At 46.7% G+C, this 21258-nt stretch overlaps 1 pseudogene; it reads right to left on the reverse strand.

Annotated features, from left to right (window-relative positions):
- Positions 1 to 20824: 20824 nt before the first annotated feature.
- LOC134912327 (5S ribosomal RNA) lies at positions 20825 to 20943 on the reverse strand (annotated as a pseudogene).
- Between the last annotated feature and the right edge of the window lie 315 nt (positions 20944 to 21258).

Raw genomic sequence — 21258 nt, forward strand, 5'->3', positions numbered from 1 at the left:
CCACGTTCAACATTGTGGAGTATGCCTAGTTTCATTCCTGTCCACTGCAGCTGGAAGCTCTTGCAAGGTGCAACAAGTCACATATACACATAAAGGCTCAGACAATCATCATCTCATGAGAGGTTCACCACTCCCTCTTGAGGTGGCTACACCGGTCCCACCTGGAAAAGGGGCATCCCTTTTGAATCCAGGACTGGGTCCTACTCACGCAAATCTTGGGGAGTGGTGTCATGTCAGCAGACATTCCATGGACAGTGGATGGCTCGGAAGCCATCTACTGATCAATGTACTGGAATTCAGGGCAGTATGCAAGGCTCTTTGCTTAGCTCCGTCTGTCCTCCAGGGTCAAGGTTTCATCAGACAACGTGACAGCTGTCACCTGCATAGACCACCAGAGCAGCACTCACAGCCATGGCACCATGAAGGAAGTCAGCCGCATCCTTTGCTGGGCAGAGCATTACTTTCTGGCTCTGTCAGTGGTGTCCATTCCTGGCGTTCAGAATTGGGAGGTAGACGTACATTCAGGCTACTGGGCTCTGCATCCAGACATCTTTTAGTTATAAGAAATTTAGGTGTAAATTTACTAACGCCTCTAAAACAGAGAATTGGTGATGTTGCCCATAGCAACCAATCAGATGCTGTCTTTAATTTTTCTATTGCCTTTTAGATGTTGAAGCTTCTTGCTACTTCAATGAATGCTAAAGTACAGATAGGTTACTAAAGTCATCACTAAATGGAAAATGTAAACCCATTATGTTGAAGTCATCAGTATAAACAAGACATTATCCTTCTCATAGAGTGATTGTCAATCATACAACAGAGTGTTACAAAATATTAAAACATAATATTAAAAAGTAAAAGTAAAAATAGGATTTTAATTACTTACCGGTAAATCCTTTTCTCGTAGTCCGTAGAGGATACTGGGGTCCTTTTAGTACCATGGGCAGGGCTGGTTCAGGGGCTTTTTGCGCCCCGGGTGGCAATAGGGGGCGTGGCTTCATACAGGGGGCGTGGTCAGTTACGCCCCCTGTACTGTAGTAGCACCGCTGAAAGGATGTGCGGGGCGCGATGACTTCATCGCGCACCGCACAGCAAAGGTCCTCTCCATGAAGGAAAACTAGACGCTAAGCGCCTAGTTCCCTTCGTGGAGAGGACCTTTGCTGTGCGGTGCGCGATGACGTCAACGCGCACCGCACATCATTACAGTAAAGGTCCTCTCCACGAAGGGAAACTAGACGCGTAGCGTCTAGTTTCCCTTCACAGCGGGCAGCCGACGAAGGGAAACTAGATGTGTAGCGTCTAGTTTCCCTTCACAGCGGGCAGCGGGGGGCACAGCAGCAGCGGATCTTGCCATGGTGCGGCGCCCTCCAGAAGACGGCGCCCCGGGCAAAAGTCCTGCTTGCCCGTGGCAAGATCCGCTACTGACCATGGGGTATAGACGGGTCCACTAGGAGCCATGGGCACTTTAAGAATTTGATAGTGTGGGCTGGCTCCTCCCTCTATGCCCCTCCTACCAGACACAGTCTACGAAACTATGCTCGAGGAGACGGACATACTTCGACAGAAGGATAGATAAGGATAGTGGTGAGATTCCAAACCAGCAAAAACAACAAGAGGAAAGCCAAGCTAACCAAACTTGAAACAGGAACAGCAACAGCTGAACCATCATTACTTAACCAAGTAACAGTGAAGGAAGAACGAAGCACTGGGCGGGCGCCCAGTATCCTCTATGGACTACAAGAAAAGGATTTACCGGTAGGTAATTAATATCCTATTTTCTCTTACGTCCTAGAGGATACTGGGGTCCATTTCGTACCATGGGGATGTAACAAAGCTCCCAAACCGAGTAGGAGAGTGCTGAGGTTCCTGCAGAACTGACTGACCAAACTGAAGGTCCTCAGAGGCCAAAGTATCGAACTTGTAGAACTTAGCAAACGTGTTAGAACCTGACTAAGTAGCTGCTCGGCAGAGCACTAAAGGCGAGACCCCCTGGGCAGCAGCCCCGAAAGAACCCACCGACCTAGTAGAGTGGGCCTGTACAGATTTTGGACACTGCAAACCTGCCGTGGAATAGGCATGCTGGATAGTAAGTCTGATCCAGCATGCAATTGTCTGCTTTAAAGCAGGACACCCAATCTAATTGGGATCATAAACAAAAACAGCGAGTCTGTCTTTCTGTAACGAGCTGTTCTGTCCTCATAGAAAATGAAATAGGGACTTTTGGAAGACAAAGCCCCCAGCTCCGACACAAGTCTTGCTGAAGCCAAGGCCAACAGTGTGACGGTCTTCCATGTAAGATATTTTACATCCACCTCCTGTAATGGTTCAAACCAGTCCTATTGGAGGAACTGCAGCACCACATTGAGATCCCAAGGTGCCGTGGGAGGCACAAAGGGAAGTTGGATGTGCATTACACCTTTCAAGAACGTCTGGACCTCAGGGAGAGAAGCCAATTGTTTCTGAAAGAAAATGGACAAGGCCGAAATCTGGACTTTTATGGAGCCATACGTAGGCTCACATCCACTCCTGCTTGTAGAAAAAGCAGGAAACGTCCCAGATGGAATTCCACTGTATAAAATTTTCTGTTCTCACACCAGATATGTATTTCTTCCAAATACTATGGTAATGTTTAGACGTTACCCCCTTCCTGGCTTGGATCATAGTTGGGATAACCTTGGTAGGGATCCCTCTCCTGGCTAGAATCAGCCATTCAACTTCCATGCCATCAATCGTAGCCACGGTAAGTCCTGATAGACGAACGGGCCCTGTTGCAGAAGATCCTCACGAAGAGCTAGAGGCCACGGATCTTCGAGGAGCATCTCCAGAAGGTCCGCGTACCAGGCCCTTCTTGGCCAGTCCAGAGCAATTAGAATTGCTTGAACCTTTTCCGTTTTTATTCTCTTTAGAACTTTTGGGATCAGAGGAAGTGGAGGAACTACGTTCACCATCTGATAGACCATTGGAGGCATCAGGGCATCTACCGCCACCGCCTGTGGGTCTCTCAACCTGGAACAATACTGCTTGACTTGTCAAGCACCTGACACTTCCGGGTGAAGGCCCCACTCCCCCGGGTGGAGGTTGTGTCTGCTGAGGAAGTCTGCTTCCCAGTTGTCTACTCCCGGAATGAAGACCGCTGACAATGCCACAGTGTTTCTCTCTGCCCAGAGGAGAATTCTTGACACCTCTGATATTGCTGCTCATCTTTTCATTCCGCCCTGTCGATTTATGTACATCACTGCCATCACATTGTCCGACTAGACCTGAATGGCCCGATCTTGAAGAAGATGTGAGGCCTGCAGAAGGGCATTGCATATGGCCCCGAGTTCCAGAATGTTGATTGGAAGGACGACTTCCTGACTTGACCATCTTCATTGAAACTGTACCGCCTGAGTGACTGCTCCCCAACCTCTGAGGCTTGCGTCTGTGGTTAGCAGAATCCAGTTCTGAATTCTGAACCTCTTACTTTTGACGAGGTGAGAAGTCTGTAGCCACCACAGAAGGGAGATCATGGCTTTTGGTGACAGACGGATCCTCTGGTGCATGTGAAGATGCAATCCGGACCATTTGTCCAACAGATCGAGCTGAAAGGGTCTTGCATGTAACCTTCCGTATTGAAGAGCCTCGTAAGAAGCCACCATTTTCCCCAGAAGGTGAAGGCATAGATGCACCAATATCCGGGTTGGCTTCAGGACATCTCGAACCATCGACTGGATCACTAATGCCTTTTCCAACGGAAGGAACACCTTCTGCGACTCCGTATCCAGTATCATTCCCAGGAATGGGAGCCTCCATTTTGGCTCTAGGTGAGATTTCGGAAGATTCAGACTCCACCCATGATCCTGGAGAAGTTTGGTTGAGAGAGCTATGCTGTCCAGCAACCTTTCCCTGGACGGTGCTTTTATTAGGAGATCGTCCATGTACGGAATTATGTTCACTCCCTGTTTGCGGAGTAGAAACATCATCTCTGCCATATCCTTGGCTGAACACCTTCGGTGCCACGGAGAGGCCAAATGGCAGGGCCTGGAACTGGTATTGACAGTCCTGCAGTGCAAACCGTAGGTAAGCCTGATGAGGTGGCCAGATTGGAATGTGAAGGTACGCATCCTTGATATCCAGAGACACTAGGAATTCCCCCTCCTCAGACATGAGATTACCGCTCTCAGGGACTTCATCTTGAATTTGAACACTCGCAAGTATGGGTTCAATGACTTGAGGTTCAAAATTGGTCTTACCGAACCGTCTGGTTTCGATACTACAAACAAGTTGGAATAGTGTCCCTTGTTTAGCTGATGAGGTGGAACTGGAACAATGACGTGAGTCTGTACCAGTTTGTCAATGGCATGTTGTAAAGTTATACTTGCCTCTTGTGAAACGGGCAAGCCTGATTTGAAGAATCTGTGAGGTGGGAGCTATTGGAACTCCAGTCTGTAGCCCTGGGAAACAAGATTTATGACCCAGGGATCCTGGAACGAATTTCACCAGATTTGACTGAAGAATTGTAACCGCGCTCCCACCTGACAGCCTTCCAGGCATTGCGGTCCACCGTCATGCTGAAGGTTTTGAGGAAGCAGAGCCTGAGCTCTGTTCCTGAGCACCTGCTGTGGCTGGTTTGCGTGGTTTACCTCTTGCTCCGCTGGAGGACGTGGAAGCAACTCTGGATTTGCCCTTGAACTTGGCCGTCCGAAAGGACTGTAACTTAGTCGCTGAATAAGATTTCTTGGTTGGGGGGGCTGCGGAAGGGAGATACGTAGACTTACCTGCAGTAGCTGTGGAGATCCATTTGTCTGATTCATCTCCGAACAAGGCCTCTTCTGTGAATGGTAGGCCTTCCACACCTTTCCTGGAATCCACGTCAGCAGTCCACTGGCGTAGCCTCAAGTCTCTGTGTGCCGACACTGCCATAGCGGTGGTGCGTGCGTTAAGCATGCCTATTTTCTTTATGGCTTCCACCATACAGTTCCCAGAGTCCTGTATATGCTGCAGGAGTAAGACGACATCCCCCCTAGATAAGGAATCTAACCCCTCAATTAGGTTATTTGGCCATTTTGCAATGACTTTAGTGATCCACGCACAGCAAGTTTGTTAGCAATTGGGCAAAACCATGTGCACTGCAGGGGGGGGTGGGGGGGCAGATATAACATTTGCAGAGAGAGTTAGATTTGGGTGGGTTATTTTGTTTCTGTGCAGGGTACATACTGGCTGCTTTATTTTTACACTGCAATTTAGATTTCAGTTTGAATACACCCCACCCAAATCTAACTCTCTCTGCACATGTTATATCTGCCCCTACTGCAGTGCACATGGTTTTGCCCAACTGCTAACAAAATTGCTGCTGCGATCAACTCAGAATTAGGCCCATAATGTAATGTGACAGCACACACACACACACAGAGGAAAGGTTAAGCACAATTAAACCACAAAGAGCCCTTCAGGGAGACAAAGAGATGTTTGGAGCCAGTCCCCACCGCACCCTTATCGTTAATGCCAAGCTTAGCCGGGTCGCAGACTAAGTACCCTGATAGGGGACTTTGCACACTAGTAATCGCTCCCCCCCCTGCTATGACCCCCTGGTACCGCTGAGGTAATTTGGAGTCACACTGGAGAAGCTGCTCATCCCTGTCAGTCAGTGTCTGTGTCCACTGCAGAGGGAAAATGGTGCTGGTGAGCTGCTGGATCCTCTCATAGTGAATTCCCGCCCCTTCAATGGCACGCGGTCTTCCCGCTTTTTTTATACTGGCTGAGGAATCTGGTGCTTAAAATGGCAAAAAAGTTTTAAGGCTGTTGTGCCAGTATGGGTACTGTGTACAGTGTACGGGGACGCAGTTGTGTACTGTGTCCGGAGACACATTCCACCCCGTTTAGAAGCCGTGTGTCTCCGTATCCTCATGCCGCCATAATGGCCGGCGCCCGCTAGCCAGGACGCCGGCTCAGTACTCACCACTCTTCATTCTTCTGGCTCTTTTAGGGGTGGCGGCGTGCTGCGGGACTGTACGCTCGCCGTGATGGGCTTGCGAATAGGTCCATCAGGAGCTCAGTGTCCTGTCAGCGGGGAATGGGACCATTAACCCTTCAAGAGGTTGCCCCCCCCCCCCAAAGTCCCACGAAAGCAGGTAGGCTGGTGCCAGCCAGCCCTGCCTGAAAATGACAAACATAAAATAAATGCAGAAAACTCTTCAGGAGCTTCCTTCAGTGTGACTGGCTCCTCCGTGCACATTTTCTAAACTGAGTCTGGTAGGAGGGGCATAGAGGGAGGAGCCAGCCCACACTATCAAATTCTTAAAGTGCCCATGGCTCCTAGTCGACCCATCTATACCCCATGGTACTAAATGGGCTCCAGTATCCTCTAGGACATAAGAGAAATGTGGGGGCGGGGGAGAAGGATGGTAGGGATACACATGAGGATGAGGAAAGGGAGAGGGGGAGGGGAGATTTGATGCCCATGTAAGCCATATCGGAAAATAACTAGTGATGTGCACCGGACATTTTTCGGGTTTTGTGTTCTGGTTTTGGATTCGGTTCCGCGGCCGTGTTTTGGATTCGGCAAAACCTCACCGAAATTTTTTGTCGGATTCGGGTGTGTTTTGGATTTGGGTGTTTATTTAAAAAAAACCTAAAAAACAGCTTAAATCATAGAATTTGGGGGTCATTTTGAGCCCATAGTATTATTAACCTCAATAACCATAATATCCACTCATTTCCAGTCTATTCTGAACACCTCACAATATTATTTTTAGTCCTAAAATTTGCACCGAGGTTGCTGGATGGCTAAGCTAAGCGACACAAGTGGCCGACACAAACACCTGGCCCATCTAGGAGTGGCACTGCAGTGTCAGGCAGGATGGCACTTCAAAAAAATAGTCCCCAAACAGCACATGATGCAAAGAAAAAAAGAGGTGCACCAAGGTCGCTGTGTGACTAAGCTAAGCGACACAAGTGGCCGACACAAACACCTGGCCCATCTAGGAGTGGCACTGCAGTGTCAGACAGGATAAAAGTGAAAAATGATATCTATGGTGTGCGCTAATTTTCCCAGGGAAATGGCAATAATCATAAACCAATTCTTTAATTAGTTTAAGAAGGGTGAGACTCCTAGAGACTTAAGAAGGGTGAGACTCCTGACTTATACCGTATGGGGTATGTGGTGCATCTGCGATTTGGGCCAAGCTTGTGGTGTGGTGCTGGGCTGCCCGGCTGGAACCCCTTTACATCAAGGCACACACCACATACCCCATACGGTATGAGTCAGGAGTCTCACCCTTCTTAAACTATTTGCACAAAGACTGTCCTTTTATGATTATAAATTAAGGGTCTGTGCAATATAATTTTAATCATTTTAATCACTCATCTATATTTTACATGTCATCGTTTTTATTATGTGTTATTGTTTGTTTTGAGCCATGTTATGTGCACTGTGTCACTTTATAACTATGGATGTCTAAACAATAAACAATTGTCATATTTGTCATAAACTAAGAATTGGTTTATGATTATTGCCATTTCCCTGGGAAAATTAGCGCACACCATAGGTATCATTTTTCACTTTTTTCACAAAATTATTTACGACATATGGTGTTTGTATGTCATATGATACTCTAAGTGTGCAGCTTCTTTTTCCGAGTGCGCAATAGCCCACCGTATCTATCCCTCTGAGTGTCAGACAGGATGGCACTTCAAAAAAATAGTCCCCAAACAGCACATGATGCAAAGAAAAAAAGAGGCGCAATGAGGTAGCTGTGTGACTAAGCTAAGCGACACAAGTGGCCGACACAAACACCTGGCCCATCTAGGAGTGGCACTGCAGTGTCAGGCAGGATGGCACTTCAAAAAAATAGTCCCCAAACAGCACATGATGCAAAGAAAAAAAGAGGCGCAATGAGGTAGCTGTGTGACTAAGCTAAGCGACCTAAGTGGCCGACACAAACACCTGGCCCATTTAGGAGTGGCACTGCAGTGTCAGACAGGATGGCACTTCAAAAAAATTGTCCCCAAACAGCACATGATGCAAAGAAAAAAAGAGGCGCACCAAGGTCGCTGTGTGACTAAGCTAAGCGACACAAGTGGCCGACACAAACACCTGGCCCATCTAGGAGTGGCACTGCAGTGTCAGGCAGGATGGCACTTCAAAAAATTGTCCCCAAACAGCACATGATGCAAATAAAAATGAAAGAAAAAAAGAGGTGCAAGATGGAATTGTTCTTGGGCCCTCCCACCCACCCTTATGTTGTATAAACAGGACATGCACACTTTAACGAACCCATCATTTCAGCGACAGGGTCTGCCACACGACTGTGACTGAAATGACTGGTTGGTTTGGGCCCCCACCAAAAAAAGAAGCAATCAATCTCTCCTTGCACAAACTGGCTCTACAGAGGCAAGATGTCCACCTCATCATCATCCTCCGATTCCTCACCCCTTTCACTGTGTACATCCCCCTCCTCACAGATTATTAATTCGTCCCCACTGGAATCCACCATCTCAGGTCCCTGTGTACTTTCTGGAGGCAATTGCTGCTGGTGAATGTCTCCACGGAGGAATTGATTATAATTCATTTTGATGAACATCATCTTCTCCACATTTTCTGGAAGTAACCTCGTACGCCGATTGCTGACAAGGTGACCGGCTGCACTAAACACTCTTTCGGAGTACACACTGGAGGGAGGGCAACTTAGGTAGAATAAAACCAGTTTGTGCAAGGGCCTCCAAATTGCCTCTTTTTCCTGCCAGTATACGTACGGACTGTCTGACGTGCCTACTTGGATGCGGTCACTCATATAATCCTCCACCATTCTTTCAATGGTGAGAGAATCATATGCAGTGACAGTAGACGACATGTCAGTAATCGTTGGCAGGTCCTTCAGTCCGGACCAGATGTCAGCACTCGCTCCAGACTGCCCTGAAACACCGCCAGCGGGTGGGCTCGGAATTCTTAGCCTTTTCCTCGCACCCCCAGTTGCGGGAGAATGTGAAGGAGGAGATGTTGACGGGTCACGTTCCGCTTGACTTGACAATTTTCTCACCAGCAGGTCTTTGAACCTCTGCAGACTTGTGTCTGCCGGAAAGAGAGATGCAACGTAGGTTTTAAATCTAGGATCGAGCACGGTGGCCAAAATGTAGTGCTCTGATTTCAACAGATTGACCACACGTGAATCCTGGTTAAGCGAATTAAGGGCTCCATCCACAAGTCCCACATGCCTAGCGGAATTGCTCTGTTTTAGCTCCTCCTTCAATGTATCCAGCTTCTTCTGCAAAAGCCTGATGAGGGGAATGACCTGACTCAGGCTGGCAGTGTCTGAACTGACTTCACGTGTGGCAAGTTCAAAGGGTTGCAGAACCTTGCACAACGTTGAAATCATTCTCCACTGCACTTGAGTCAGGTGCATTCCCCCTCCTTTGCCTATATCGTGGGCAGATGTATAGGCTTGAATGGCCTTTTGCTGCTCCTCCATCCTCTGAAGCATATAGAGGGTTGAATTCTACCTCGTTACCACCTCTTGCTTCAGATGATGGCAGGGCAGGTTCAGGAATGTTTGGTGGTGCTCCAGTCTTCGGCACGCGGTGGCTGAATGCCGAAAGATGCCCGCAATTCTTCGGGCCACTGACAGCATCTCTTGCACGCCCCTGTCGTTTTTTAAATAATTCTGCACCACCAAATTCAATGTATGTGCAAAACATGGGACGTGCTGGAATTTGCCCAGATGTAATGCACGCACAATATTGCTGGCGCTGTCCGATGTCACAAATCCCCAGGAGAGTCCAATTGGGGTAAGCCATTCTGCAATGATCTTCCTCAGTTTCCGTAAGAGGTTGTCAGCTGTGTGCCTCTTCTGGAAAGCGGTGATACAAAGCGTAGCCTGCCTAGGAACCAGTTGGCGAGATGCTGCTACTGGTGCCGCCGCTGCTGTTCTTGCTGCGGGAGGCAATACATTTACCCAGTGGGCTGTCACAGTCATATAGTCCTGAGTCTGCCCTGCTCCACTTGTCCACATGTCCGTGGTTAAGTGGACATTGGGTACAACTGCATTTTTTAGGACACTGGTGACTCTTTTTCTGACGTCTGTGTACATTTTCGGTATCGCCTGCCTAGAGAAATGGAACCTAGATGGTATTTGGTACCGGGGACACAGTACCTCAATCAAGTCTCTAGTTGCCTCTGAATTAACGGTGGATACCGGAACCATGTTTCTCACCGCCCAGGCTGCCAAGGCCTGAGTTATCCGTTTTGCAGCAGGATGACTGCTGTGATATTTCATCTTCCTCGCAAAGGACTGTTGGACAGTCAATTGCTTACTGGAAGTAGTACAAGTGGTCTTCCGACTTCCCCTCTGGGATGACGATCGACTCCCAGCAGCAACAACAGCAGCGCCAGCAGCAGTAGGAGTTACACTCAAGGATGCATCGGAGGAATCCCAGGCAGGAGAGGACTCGTCAGACTTGCCAGTGACATGACCTGCAGGACTATTGGCTTTCCTGTGTAAGGTGGAAATTGACACTGAGGGAGTTGGTGGTGTGGTTTGCAGGAGCTTGGTTACAAGAGGAAGGGATTTAGTGGTCAGTGGACTGCTTCTGCTGTCATCCAAAGTTTTTGAACTTGTCACTGACTTATGATGAATGCGCTGCAGGTGACGTATAAGGGAGGATGTTCCGAGGTGGTTAACGTCCTTACCCCTACTTATTACAGCTTGACAAAGGCAACATACGGCTTGACACCTGTTGTCCGCATTTGTGTTGAAATAATTCCACACCGAAGAGGTGATTTTTTTTTGTATTTTGTCAATGGCCATATTCGTCCCATGGACAACAGGTGTCTCCCCGGGTGCCTGACTTAAACAAACCACCTCACCATCAGAATCCTCCTTGTCAATTTCCTCCCCAGCGCCAGCAACACCCATATCCTCATCCTGGTGTACTTCAACGGTGACATCTTCAATTTGACTATCAGGAACTGGACTGCGGGTGCTCCTTCCAGCACTTGCAGGGGGCGTGCAAATGGTGGAAGGCGCAAGCTCTTCCCGTCCAGTGTTGGGAAGGTCAGGCATCGCAACCGACACAATTGGACTCTCCTTCGGGATTTGTGATTTAGAAGAACGCACAGTTCTTTGCTGTGCTTTTGCCAGCTTAAGTCTTTTCATTTTTCTAGAGTGAGGATGAGTGCTTCCATCCTCATGTGAAGCTGAACCACTAGCCATGAACATAGGCCAGGGCCTCAGCCGTTCCTTGCCACTCCGTGTCGTAAATGGCATATTGGCAAGTTTACGCTTCTCCTCAGACGCTTTCAATTTAGATTTTTGGGTCATTTTACTGAACATTTGTTTTTTGGATTTTACATGCTCTCTACTATGACATTGGGCATCGGCCTTGGCAGACGACGTTGATGGCATTTCATCGTCTCGGCCATGACTAGTGGCAGCAGCTTCAGCACGAGGTGGAAGTGGATCTTGATCTTTCCCTATTTTAACCTCCACATTTTTGTTCTCCATTTTTTAATGTGTGGAATTATATGCCAGTATCAATAGCAATGGCCTACTACTATATATACTGCGCACAACTGAAATGCACCACAGGTATGGATGGATAGTATACTTGACGACACAGAGGTAGGTACAGCAGTGACCTACTGTACCGTACTGCTATATATATATTATATACTGGTGGTCCGCAAACTGTGCAAAACTGAAATGCACCACAGGTATGGATGGATAGTATACTTGACGACACATAGGTAGCTAGAGCAGTGGCCTACTGTACCGTACTGCTATATATATTATATACTGGTGGTCAGCAAACTGTGCAAAACTGAAATGCCCCACAGGTATGGATGGATAGTATACTTGACGACACAGAGGTAGGTACAGCAGTGGCCTACTGTACCGTACTGCTATATATATTATATACTGGTGGTCAGCAAACTGTGCAAAACTGAAATGCACCACAGGTATGGATGGATAGTATACTTGACGACACAGAGGTAGGTACAGCAGTGGCCTACTGTACCGTACTGCTATATATATTATATACTGGTGGTCAGCAAACTGTGTAAAACTGAAATGCACCAAAGGTATGGATGGATAGTATACTTGAGGACACAGAGGTAGGTACAGCAGTGGCCTACTGTACCGTACTGCTATATATATTATATACTGGTGGTCAGCAAACTGTGCAAAACTGAAATGCACCACAGGTATGGATGGATAGTATACTTGACGACACAGAGGTAGGTACAGCAGTGGCCTACTGTACCGTACTGCTATATATATTATATACTGGTGGTCAGCAAACTGTGCAAAACTGAAATGCACCACAGGTATGGATGGATAGTATACTTGAGGACACAGAGGTAGGTACAGCAGTGGCCTACTGTACCGTACTGCTATATATATTATATACTGGTGGTCAGCAAACTGTGTAAAACTGAAATGCACCACAGGTATGGATGGATAGTATACTTGACGACACAGAGGTAGGTACAGCAGTGGCCTACTGTACCGTACTGCTATATATATTATATACTGGTGGTCAGCAAACTGTGCAAAACTGAAATGCACCACAGGTATGGATGGATAGTATACTTGACGACACAGAGGTAGGTACAGCAGTGGCCTACTGTACCGTACTGTTACATATATTATATACTGGTGGTCAGCAAACTGTACAAAACTGAAATGCACCACAGGTATGGATGGATTGTATACTTGATGACACAGAGGTAGGTACAGCAGTGGCCTACTGTACCGTACTGCTATATATATTATATACTGGTGGTCAGCAAACTGTGCAAAACTGAAATGCACCACAGGTATGGATGGATAGTATACTTGACGACACAGAGGTAGGTACAGCAGTGGCCTTCTGTACCGTACTGCTATATATACTGGTGGTCACTGTCAGCAAACTGCAAAACTAAAATGCACCACAGGTATAGAATGTAGATGGATAGTGTACTTGACGACACAGAGGTAGGTACAGCAGTGGCCTACTGTACCGTACTGCTATATATATTATATACTGGTGGTCAGCAAACTGTGCAAAACTGAAATGCACCACAGGTATGGATGGATAGTATACTTGACGACACAGAGGTAGGTACAGCAGTGGCCTACTGTACCGTACTGCTATATATATTATATACTGGTGGTCAGCAAACTGTGCAAAACTGAAATGCACCACAGGTATGGATGGATAGTATACTTGACGACACAGAGGTAGGTACAGCAGTGGCCTAGTGTACCGTACTGCTATATATATTATATACTGGTGGTCAGCAAACTGTGCAAAACTGAAATGCACCACAGGTATGGATGGATAGTATACTTGACGACACAGAGGTAGGTACAGCAGTGGCCTACTGTACCGTACTGTTATATATATATATTATATACTGGTGGTCAGCAAACTGTGCTAAACTGAAATGCACCACAGGTATGGATGGATTGTATACTTGACGACACAGAGGTAGGTACAGCAGTGGCCTACTGTACCGTACTGCTATATATATTATATACTGGTGGTCAGCAAACTGTGCAAAACTGAAATGCACCACAGGTATGGATGGATAGTATACTTGACGACACAGAGGTAGGTACAGCAGTGGCCTTCTGTACCGTACTGCTATATATACTGGTGGTCACTGTCAGCAAACTGCAAAACTAAAATGCACCACAGGTATAGAATGTAGATGGATAGTGTACTTGACGACACAGAGGTAGGTACAGCAGTGGCCTTCCGTACCGTACTGCTATATATACTGGTGGTCACTGTGTCAGCAAACTGCACAACTGAAATGCACCACAGGTATAGAATCTAGATGGATAGTATACTTGACGACACAGAGGTAGGTACAGCAGTGGCCTACTGTACCGTACTGCTATATATATTATATACTGGTGGTCAGCAAACTGTGCAAAACTGAAATGCACCACAGGTATGGAAGGATAGTATATTTGACGACACAGAGGTAGGTACAGCAGTGGCCTACTGTACCGTACTGCTATATATATTATATACTGGTGGTCAGCAAACTGTGCAAAACTGAAATGCACCACAGGTATGGATGGATAGTATACTTGACGACACAGAGGTAGGTACAGCAGTGGCCTACTGTACCGTACTGCTATATATATTATATACTGGTGGTCAGCAAACTGTGCAAAACTGAAATGCACCACAGGTATGGATGGATAGTATACTTGACGACACAGAGGTAGGTACAGCAGTGGCCTACTGTACCGTACTGCTATATATATTATATACTGGTGGTCAGCAAACTGTGCAAAACTGAAATGCACCACAGGTATGGATGGATAGTATACTTGACAACACAGAGGTAGGTACAGCAGTGGCCTACTGTACCGTACTGCTATATATATTATATACTGGTGGTCAGCAAACTGTGCAAAACTGAAATGCACCACAGGTATGGATGGATAGTATACTTGACGAAACAGAGGTAGGTACAGCAGTGGCCTTCTGTACCGTACTGCTGTATATACTGGTGGTCACTGTCAGCAAACTGCAAAACTAAAATGCACCACAGGTATAGAATGTAGATGGATAGTGTACTTGACGACACAGAGGTAGGTACAGCAGTGGCCTTCCGTACCGTACTGCTATATATACTGGTGGTCACTGTGTCAGCAAACTGCACAACTGAAATGCACCACAGGTATAGAATCTAGATGGATAGTATACTTGACGACACAGAGGTAGGTACAGCAGTGGCCTTCTGTACCGTACTCCTATATATTATATACTGGTGGTCAGCAAAATTATGCACTGTACTACTATATACTACACAATGCAGCACAGATATGGAGTGTTTTTCAGGCAGACAACGTATACTGGTGGTCACTGGTCAGCAAAACTCTGCACTGTACTCCTCCTATATAATATTATACTGGTGGTCGCCAGTCCCCACAATAAAGCAGTGTGAGCACAGATATATGCAGCACACTGAGCACAGATATGGAGTGTTTTTCAGGCAGACAACATATACTGGTGGTCACTGTCAGCAAAACTCTGCACTGTACTCCTCCTATATAATACAGCTGCTCCCCAGTCCCCACAATTAAGCAGTGTGAGCACAGATATATGCAGCACACTGAGCACAGATAAGGAGCGTTTTTTTCAGGCAGAGAACGGATAAAACTGGTGGTCACTGATCAGCAAAACTCTGCACTGTACTCCTCCTATATTAATATAAAGCTGCTCCCCAGTCCCCACAATGATATAAGCAAGCACAAATATTTGCATCAACTCAACAGTGAATAAACGGAGAGGACGCCAGCCACGTCCTCTCCCTAACATTTCCAATGCACGAGTGAAAATGGCGGCGATGCGCGGCTGCTTATATAGAATCCGAATCTTGCGAGAATCCGACAGCGGGATGATGACGTTCGGGCGCGCTCGGGTTAACCGAGCCATACGGGAGAATCCGAGTATGCCTCGGACCCGTGTAAAATGGGTGAAGTTCGGGGGGGTTCGGTTTCCGAGGAACCGAACCCGCTCATCACTAAAAAATAACAACATCTGTATCATATCATGGGGGTCTTTTCAGTGCAGTTGTTGTTGCTATCATTGCTGCTTCCTTGGAAGCAGCAGTGATAGGACTGTATGTAGATGCAGCAGGAGGCGTCTATTACATGCAGACGCCTCCTGCTGCACTAGTTATACGATCTGTGTCCTAGGACGCAGCATCGGGTGTAACCCACCAACATCTGGTGGCTTACGGCACCCATAGTGCAGCGCAAGCCGCCATTTGCAGAGGCCAGGAATTCTCCATCCTATGACAGGATCCCTGCCCTCTTTCCACCCCCAAAATAGCAGCAACATGTCTCCATTTTCACAAACGGAGGCCGTTGTAGCCTACTCCCCATCTCCAAAACAGCATCAGACTGTCAACAGCAGGGCAGCCATCATGGTGGTGGGGGGGGGGGGGGGGGGGGACTGTGGGGACTGGTGTCCCAGGCCTTAGAGAGAGGGGCGCCCACCCTGGCTCCTACTACCAATACCAGTAGAACTGCACCACGCTGGGAAACAGCGGGTTGATGCCGAGTGAAGACTTCTTAAAACAAGCCTCTGTGAACCATTCCTGTAGGTCCGCCATACTCCACCTATATGTAATATCACAATATATGACCACACAGGTGTGGATTGATGCGGCAGAATCTTATTTGGGGGGGGGGGGGGCTGTCTCTTGTCAGTCTCGGGCCCCATCATTTCTGATGGCAGCCCTGGTCAGCAGGACCCGATCGCGCACATGCAGAATGGGACCTGTGCAAAGTACTGAGAATTGCTACTTTGCGCAGATGGTTGCAGTAGAAACCGCACCTGAATGACCCCCATAGAGACAGGATGAGGATTCCACCAAGAGCTGCCTATGGAGGATCCATTCTGTTTGTTCAAACACTTTAAAAATCTGAGACTGAGTGGTTTGGTCTCGTGATTCAATGTAGAGCCCCCATTTCTTACAGAAGCCTAGTATGCTAGATTCTATATTTATTTGTGAAGATTTCCTGTCCAGACCTTATATTTTTTAACACATATCCACGACACATGAGGCCACCCCTATAGAGCTAGCTAGCAAACAAAGAAATTAATCTCCATATACAAAACGGGTGATTTATTGTAATCGCGGTGAAAGTGCAATGCACCCCCACAAGGAATGGCTAAAAAGCAGAATTTGTTCTCCGTTCTTTCGCATGATGGGGGCTGCCCATCGCAGGGCAAGGCTGCCCAGCATGCTACTCACCGCCCACCAACTGTGACTGCGCACTACTTGCAATTGTATCGCAATTAGTGCATGGTTAGAGAAACTAGGTAAGCCTCCTGCCGGTGCAGCCTGGCTATGACGACAGGAGTCCCGCCACCATCTTTTAATTTTGTTCTGCCAAAATGACACCGCCCTGTCCCCATTTTCCACGCACCGCCTACGTAATGGTCCGTCGCTCCCCGCGCGAACGCCTCTGCCTGTCAGTCAGGCAGAGGTGTTCACAGTTAATGTGACCCAACAGCATTAACTGCACACGCATGATGGGACCTTCGCGTGTGCATTGTGGCTCGATTGCCAAAATTGCGGTTGCATCGTGTCCTATATAGAAACTTATGGGCATTATAACAAGGTTTTTCAAGAGAATGATTGGATTTCTAGAATGTTTTTTTGTTTTGTTTTTTATCATTCCTCTGGATCAAAAAGGAATCCTGAAGTTGAAAGAATAAATGTGATGGACATTTTTTTTAACCATCACAACTGAATACCTATTGATGTGTAATCAAGATGTACTAAGAGGTACATTTTCACTTGTACAAGAAATGTACAGTGGAGTTCATCATGTAATTATCCAAGATTGACCAGGACCATAACAAGGGTTGGGTGAGCAGAGCTTTGCTGTAGGGGACAGCACCATCACTGCCCCAAATCACATGCATTTGTCTATCAGGGTGCCTGGAATGGCACCTACACAAAACACAGGCTGCAGAGCTAGTTAAAGACTATAAAAAGGTACAATGTAAGCACTAATCAGGGAGGAAGGGAGAGTTACAGTGCTGTAAAACTTAAAACTCCCAGGAGCTGCCGCAGGAGGGTGGATGATGGCTTCAGGTCCTCTCTGTAAGTGCACTGCGGTGAGTAATGACAGGTTATTCAGGGATAGATATATAAAGCAGTGCAAACAGTGGAGAAGTGAGCCAGTGGAGAAGTTGCCCATGGCGCCTACTCAGCTTTGAAGTAACATCAAGTGCATTCTATAAATGTATATGTTTAGCCTATTGGTTGCCATGGGCAACTTCTCGGCTGGGTCACTTTTCCACTCTGCTGCCGGAGGGTGGATGATGGCTTCAGCTCCTCTCTGCAAGTGCACTGCAGTGAGTAATGACAAGTTATTCGGGGATAGATATATGAAGTAGTACAAAGAATGGAGAAGTGAGCCAGTGGGCAACTTCTCTGCTGGTTCACTTTTCCACTCTTTTCACTGCTTCATATATCTCCACCCCAATCCCTCCCTGTCTGCTACATCTCATGCTGGGATCGAGGGACAGTATGCAAGCTACTTGTCACTTTCCCAGTGTGTTCACTCACAGTCGGTCTTAGCTATAGGCAGGTTAGGCATTTGCCTAGGGCATCCAAGCATGTCTAGGGGCATCCAAGTATGTCGCTGCAGTATCTCATACTGGGAGGGACAGTGTGCAAACTATCTGTTACTTTCTAAATGTATTCAATCAGTACTTGTATACAGGGGCGGATTGGGAAGTGAAAGTGGCTCTGGAAAAATTTCTAGAAGTGGCCTCGTGTGGGCAACACCAAATCAACTGTAGGCGGAACCAATACCAAAGTAGGCGGATTACCACTTCAAAATGTAATGTAGGCAGAGTTACACCAACAAAAGGCAGCGCATGTCATATTAGCTGGACCTAACTCATTAAAACTTTTAGATTGTGATGTAGCAGAAGTATTTAAGCAATTGAAACTGGTTTTTTTTTAAAAGCAATTATAGCTATACTCTATTACAGTGGTTCTCAAGCTCGGACCCCAAACAGCTCACGTCATCCAGGTCACCCAACATGTGCACAGGTATATTCATTACTCACTAAGGCTTGGGCCACAGATTACATTTTAGAGCAGAGGTTCTCAAACTCGGTCCTCGGGGGCCCACACAGTGCATGTTTTGCAGGTCTCCTCACAGAATCGCAAGTGAAATAATTAGTTCCACCCATGGACCTTTTAAAATGTGTCAGTGAGTAATTAATACACCTGTGCACCTGCTGGGTTACCTGCAAAACATGCACTGTGTGGGCTCCCGAGGACCGAGTTTGAGAACCTCTGTTTTAGAGGGTCCCGTTCAGTGGAACCCGCTTGGCAGGAAGGAGTCTGTACATTCACATTATACCACACAGTATGAGCTGAAATTCACATTATACCACACGGTATAAGCCGAAATTCACATTATATCACCCGGAATGAGACAAAATTCACATTATAGCACACAGAATGAGCCGAAATTCACATTATAGCACACGATATGAGCCAAAATTCACATTATAGCACACGGTATGAGCTGAAATTCACATTATACCACACAGTATGAGCCGAAATTCACATTATAGCACATGGTATGAGCCGGAATTCACATTATAGCACACAGAATGAGCCGAAATTCACATTATACTACACAGTATGAGCCGAAATACCTGTTATAGCACAAGGAATGAGCTTAAATTCACATTATAGCACACAGAATGAGCTGAAATTCACATTATAGCACATGGTATGAGCGAAATTCACATTATAGCACACGGTAAGAGCCGAAATCCACATTATGCCACATGGAATGAGACATAATTCAGGGAGAGTGACAGCAGGGACATAGGGACAGGGAGAGTAACAGCAGGGACAGGGAAAGTGACAGCAGAGCCATAGGAACAGTGAGAGTGACAGAGAGAGGGACGACAAAGGCAGACAGTAGGGACTAGGGAGAGAGAAAGGCAGCAGGGTAAGATTACCTATTTAGCAGCGGCGGTGCTGAGGATGCTGTGGTCTGTGGTGCACTGGATGAGGAGGCTGAGGTCGGTGCGGGGTGGAGGAGGCTGTGAGCCTCAGAGGTGGTGCAGAGGAGGAGGCTGTGGTAGTTGGTGGAGTTGCAGAGAAGGACTGAGGGTGGCGGCGAGGTGGCAGAGGAGGCTGAGGGTGGCAGCAGTGCAGCGGAGGAGTCAGAGGGCGGCGCCCTTTGGTGCAGCACTGTGGCTCCTATGACCGCGGCGCTACTATTTCAAATCTGCCACGGACTGGCCACTCCTGATTGGCTGTCGGTCCGCAGCAGATTTGAAATAGTAACACTGCGATCATAGGAGTGAGTGCTCAATGCAGCGGCGGGGTTCTTCAGACTCAGTGTTCGAAGACGTGCCGGTATACCGGCCCAATTCAAGCACTGACTATATCCCTTGGCAGTAGCCTTCTCAGACAGATGATCTCTCCCTAGCATAGGTCAGCACCCCCCACCCCAGATAGATCACCATATCCCTTAGCACAGAATAGCCCCCTCAGACAGATCATCTGTCCCTAGCACAAAATAGCAACCCCACCCCCCTGCAGATCATCTCTCCCTAGCACAGAATATCCCCCGTTAGAGCATCTCCCCTCAGCACTAAACAACCGTCCTCCCCATCCTATGGAATATCTCCTCCCTCCCGCCCACCCCACCCCCAGGCAGAACTCCATGTCCCCCTATCTGCCTTTAAAAAAAAAAAATGTCCTGTAAACTGCAGGACATTTTTTTTTTAAAAGACTGACTGCAGCAGATAAACACAAAAAGAGAGAAAGAAGACTCTTGTGGGTGCACTCTTTGTTTTCTAGAAAAAATGATAGGAATGATGTATAATGAAGAGGATATAAAATTAATTACATTTTATTAATTTTATGATAAAATATATAAGTAGTTTGAATTGTTTTGCAACGTTTGCAAAAATAATAACATCAACAATTATAACAATAATAGCAATAAAAGGTATTGATGAAAAAAAGAAGGGGAAACAAATAAAAAAAAGCAAAAAGGCCTGCTGTCTGAGATAGATTTGGAATTAATTAAAAATTATCCTATATATCAGGAATTTAATAAGTTCACAGATTGATCTCAACCGTAAATTTACACATAAAATTAACAAAGTTCATAATCAGAAGTCGCCTCTGGGCCTAAAAGTAATTTTAAGCCTATATTGTGGTCAAAGCATGACAATGTAAGCCGCCAAGGGATACTAGAGAGTAAGCATTGAGATAAGGATAGAAATAAGGGTGAATCTGCTGTTAGTATTAAACACTGAGCATGATGATGATAAAGATACTCTACTAAACTGGGTCTTCCTCAGGAGTCTCCCACCCGAGTACTGACCCAGCCCGACACTGATTAGCTTCCAAGATTGGATGGGTTCGGGCTTTTCCAGTGCGGTATGATAGTAGAGTTGCGAGCAAATGATCTTTTGTCACTCTGGGGTCACTTATGAGAGTTCACGAACTCAAAGAAAAGGATGAAAGTAATGATAGTAGGATAGTGAGTGAGAAAAATTGTAATAGAAGAATAATAGGTGGATCTGCTGCCAACGTTAGACAGAGACGTGAAACTCTGAATCGTTGGTGAGAGTCTCGAAAAATAGTAGAAAAATGAAAAAAGAATGATTCAAAGAGTGATTATAACCCAGAGACTTTAAACTGATAATGCAAAAAGATTGGATAAATAAGAAAAATAATCATTATATACATGCATAGAAAATTCCATG

The sequence above is a fragment of the Pseudophryne corroboree genome, chromosome 4 (assembly GCF_028390025.1).
Source record: "Pseudophryne corroboree isolate aPseCor3 chromosome 4, aPseCor3.hap2, whole genome shotgun sequence".
In the NCBI taxonomy this organism is placed as follows: domain Eukaryota; kingdom Metazoa; phylum Chordata; class Amphibia; order Anura; family Myobatrachidae; genus Pseudophryne; species Pseudophryne corroboree.